Source organism: Bidens hawaiensis, unplaced genomic scaffold (assembly GCF_021521415.1).
Source record: "Bidens hawaiensis isolate Kalapana, Puna unplaced genomic scaffold, B.hawaiensis_p1.1 tig00004743_1, whole genome shotgun sequence".
Taxonomy (NCBI): domain Eukaryota; kingdom Viridiplantae; phylum Streptophyta; class Magnoliopsida; order Asterales; family Asteraceae; genus Bidens; species Bidens hawaiensis.
In genome coordinates this window covers 1170402-1175466 of record NW_027491293.1, presented here as the reverse complement: position 1 = coordinate 1175466, position 5065 = coordinate 1170402, and the positions used below count along the sequence as shown (strand labels likewise).

Genomic DNA, 5065 nt, shown 5'->3' with positions numbered 1-5065 from the left:
GTCATATTGAAGATCACACGACAATGTGAATCTGTTTTATGTAGTTGTGCTCTTTCAAAAAAGTATTTTGAATTATTATGAAAAATTGTTTACGATTAAAGTAATGTTAAAATAAAATAAAAAATCTAAAAGTAAATAGTTCACTTGTTCTAGAAAAACCAAGCTTAAACCTAACGTAACTTACTTTAATCTTTGATTTGATGTTAAACTCCTTTATCTGAAGTGATTATGTTTCAATCAATCAAGAAAAGAGTATGTAAATGTGAGAGCTTTGAAATTTAATCACAAGATAAATAAGATTGGATTCTAGGTCCTAAAGACTAAAGAGAATAATTTATCAAATGCACAAAATGTGTATGTTTATAGTTTGGAACATATAGTTTTATGTGCTGGTTTGTAATAGAAAACATTAAATAAAAATGTTTATAATAATAAAAACACATATCTAAATTTTAATACTAACATATATCTCGGTAAGGAGTTCTCGTAATAAGAATAACCGGTTGATAAACCGTGCTTGCGGCAGCGATTCGGTAGGAATTTGATCAATATTGGTTCAGTTTGTTACGGTACTGACACCCAGTGTAGCAAATGAAAGAGAAAACCTAAAATATAAATTTGTAACATGCATAAAAGATTATTCACACTAGTATAGGTTACGATACCAAAAAATACTTTAGTTTGAATATAACTCTGTTTTTTCAAAAAAAAATATATATATACCGCAATCTCGAGAAAACAAATTAAACACAACTATAGATTGAGCTGGTTTTTATTAAAGTCAATGGATGTAAGTTAGAATACCAAATGAGTTAAAGTAGGGATGAGATCTCATCGGTAATGTATGGTATTTCGGTACAGTGCCCATTTTTTTTCCCTAACCTAAATTGATCATATCAAATTCATTCGTAAACAAAGAATAATCAAGAAACCAAAATTGTATTAAATTTATTCGAAATTAATAAACCATAATACAAAAACTAAAACATACAAAATGTCTAAAAAGCGTATCAATTTATATAGAAAAACATGAACGAGTGGTAGGATACCGGTTATCGGTACCGGACACCCAAGAAAAACCCTACATTTTTCCATTGGTACCAAATACTAAGATACCGATAAATATACCTGTACCTATATCAAAGATGCCGGAACCGAATTTGATCAAACCGACTACCATACCGTATGTATCGGTTTGACACGAGTACCGATACCGTATGAGTATCGTACCAGTATTCGAGAAAGAAAATCTCATCCATAAGTTAAAAGACATATACTATTTAAAGTATATGTGTTGAATTAAAACTTAAAAAAGAACAAAACTTTTGGCGTGGAAATCGACAAAACCAAGTTTAAATAACAACATTAATAACATCATGTACTGTTCGATATTGACTTTCCCACTGTTAATTAACATAATATAAAGTCTTTTATGGATGTGGCTTAACAAAAATGATGCATTGTAAGGTTATCATACTATCATAGATGGATGATTGTATATATAAAAGCAACATTTTCTTTTCAAAAAGAAAGGGAATGAATATATCTATAGCTAAAATATGAAAAGGGGTCAACTCATATGTTGGACCTTATCTTGTAAGTACACTTTTCATAACAAATCATTGTAAGACTAAAAATGAAACTATGGTTATAAATAAACTGAGTTCAACTTACCTCTTCAAATATCGTCTAAATTGAAGTTCAACCTTGCTTGATTTAAAATTGTTCGATCGGAATTTGGCTAATTCAAAATTTTATTTCCATAGGTTCTACTCAGCTCGTAAATATTTTTCAAGTTCAAGCTCGTTTGAAATCAGCTCCGAATTATTTAAGATCGGCTGGATTCGAGCTTTTAATAAACTGGTCTCAAGTAGCTTTCAAATGAGGTACCGCTAGGGAACACTGTCCCATGGCATTTAGGAAGTGGCAATCGAGACGGAAACAGAAAGATTTTGCTATACTGGAGAAAGTTTTTGTAAAGAGCGGGAGAGATTGGGAGGGCAAATCGGTATGAAGGGGGTATAGGCGAGCAAGAGCATCGTCCTTGAGTTTTGGTATTGCATACGATAATGACCTTCTCCACATGGCTGCAGAAAGTATTCTTTATATCTTGGCCATGCTGTAAACACAATAACCTATGCTTAATATGCTATACACATAATAGACGAACAATTCGCCTTTTATCAAGCTGATGGCTTGACAAAATTCAACCCAATGGATCCCCAAAAGCTTCTCCCGAGCAGTACGCATTTCTTTTTTCCCCTTTTCTTTCTAAATCATTAACGGTGTTCAAAATTTCAAATGTTCATTACATTTTGCTGTGTATTGTAACTTTCAGATGTACCGGAAGGTTCTTTTATTGTAAGGGCACACACGCCAATGTCAAACCTGTTCTCGCGCCTGTGGTTTAACGAGGTTGAAAGATTCACACCTCGTGATCAGTTAAGCTTTGCGTATACATATCAAAAGTTAAGGCGGACGAATCCAGACACACCTTTTTATTTTAGAATGTTCAAGGTTAGATAATAGACATCCTTATTATCAGCTTACTATTTCTACAACATTTTTATAAGTTTCATGATCTTTACAGGACTGTGAGAGGTGAAAGATAGCAAAGTTGTTCAGACACAGGTCAGAGGAGACACGATATACAGTTGCACAAGAGATCGAGTGATTCTGATTCTTTTATTGTTTTTGTTTTTATACACGAATCACTGTTTTTGGCGGGTCGAGATGGTGAAAAGATGCGTATCGGCTGGTAACGACATCAATCAGTTGTATATTTTCCATTTGAAGAAATAACAGAAGTGAATGATCAGTTACCAGTAAAGATGATAGAACCCTAGTGCAAAACAAGCAGGTGCTTCTGTGTTTAAGTTTGTATAAAAATATTGACCATTTGTTTTTTTGGACATTTTTGTCATGTGTTTTATAGATATTATTAGTTAGTTGGGTTTTCTGTAAGAACGTTCTGATTGTGAAGTAAGATCAACTCGTTTTGGTCCTGCTGTTGCTTGTTTGAACTGGGTGTTGGTCTACCACTGATAGAAATGGTTCCGCGACGGAATGAACTACTTATTTAATTATATTATATGCAGAGTATTTATGTGAATATCATAGTGTAACACAGGCAATGTTCTAAGCGAGCCTGTAAGGACTTGGTGTCTATTGTATACTTCATCAAGACATCCTTTCTACCATGTAGCTTGTAGACTGGATGGGGTCTTGTGATTCGATCCTGACAGTTACGTTAACCAGTTGCATCTTTATGCAACTCTTAAATCTTTATGAGATTGTTTAGACAATGTTGTCTAGTTGACACATTTAATATCCATGCCAACTTTCTTTCTTTTAATTTTTATTTTTTATACACCCCTCGCTGATGTGAGGGTCCTATGTGGACGCATAGGTGGCAAGGGAGTCACACATGATACCCCTGGAACACCACTCCTCACTCTTTTTGGTCATGCATGACCTGAGCCCATTGACCATTCTCATTTTCGTCATTCTCCTCTCAATAGAGGAGCCAATCATAATTTTTTTGTTTTTGTTTTTTTTCTTTTTCAATTATTTTATTATTAAGTAATGAAAAGGTGAAGAATAATGGAGAATGATGTATTTTCTTGGTTGAATGGTGACGTTGAATGATGAGGGGAAACCTGATGTAGCGAGTGAGAACAATGGTGTTGAGAGGTGTATAACCCCCCTCCCCTAATCTTACATGCTAACTCAAAGAGTGATATGAGCTATTATATCTTTATAAAAAACCGACATATCAAAAGAAGTCGTGAGTTCTAGTTAAAAGCGTACACAACATCAAAATGAAGTTTACATTTTGATTTTTATTGATATTCGTTTATACGTCAATGATTCGTATAACATAAACTTTAACTTTAACATGCAATCAAATAATATTAAATAAAATTATATTATTACAAAGATCAACTTAGAACTTTGCAATGATAATAAGGCTGTTCACGAGTTGAACCGAACTGAACCGAGCAAAGGCTTGTTCGTTGCTTGGCTCAGCCAAATTGAACGGCTGAAATTCGAACCGAGCGAAAAACGAAACGAGCCAAAATCGAATCGAGCATTTTCGATCGAACATCGAGCGATTTCGAGCATTTTTTTATTTCTTTTTCACTTAAAAATTTCAATAAGAAACAAGTTAGAAGACTGTAAATAATATATTTTGTAAACAAATTAATAGTTTTTAGACAAACGCATAATAGGTTGTAATTTTTAGAAGAAAAAAGTTTGAAGTGAGATATAATGAGCATGCAAACAAACTTTTATTATTCTGAAAACTTGAATCGAACTAATAAAACTATAAAATTGACGAAACAGAAAAAATTTAAAAGGTTTAAAAAATTGTATATGTTTTTTTATGTGTGTTGTCTACATATTTATATATTTGTTCATATATAATAATATATAATATAAATTAAAAATATTCGAGCCGAACTGAATCGAGCAGACCTTTGCTCGTTTACAAACCGAATCGAGCAGACCTTTGCTCGTTGCTTGGCTCGTTTACAAACCGAACTGAGCAAAGAGACTCGTTTACAAATGAGCAAAAAAACAAGCGAGCATTTTTCGAGCAGTTTCCAAGCGAACGATGAGCGAGTTCGAGCGACGAGCGGTTTGAACTACCACTGAATACCATATCTGATTTGTGTATACACGTCAAAAATTTTAAAAGTAGAAATTGAGCATAACTTCTAAGATGTTTTCATATACTTTAATGATTAATCACAAAGTATAATATTTTTGGATTATAATTTCACGTTTCAAAACTTTTTAAATGTAACATACATTTAAATTTAAAAAATTTTGAAACATTAAATTAAAATCTAAAAATATTATACTTTATGATTAAAAGTATAAAAAAACATCTTAGAAGTTAATGCTCTTAAAAAAACTTTTTAAATTAAACATAAAACCGTTTTTATCTTTCCAGTCTATTGATCTGCTTCGGTTATAAACATATATGTTAGAAAAAATAATTATATGGTTGGGTTAGCCATCAGTTTTATACGTTTAAGAACATTCATAGCCCATCCAT

The 5065-nt window shown here is 32.4% G+C and overlaps 1 long non-coding RNA gene across 1 annotated transcript; it reads left to right on the top strand.

The window, feature by feature from the left end:
• Positions 1 to 2158: 2158 nt before the first annotated feature.
• On the top strand, positions 2159 to 3064 carry LOC143627798 (uncharacterized). Its single transcript, XR_013152643.1, has 3 exons — positions 2159 to 2242; positions 2339 to 2517; positions 2591 to 3064. It is a non-coding gene; the product is annotated as an uncharacterized LOC143627798 (long non-coding RNA).
• The last annotated feature ends 2001 nt before the right edge of the window (positions 3065 to 5065 follow it).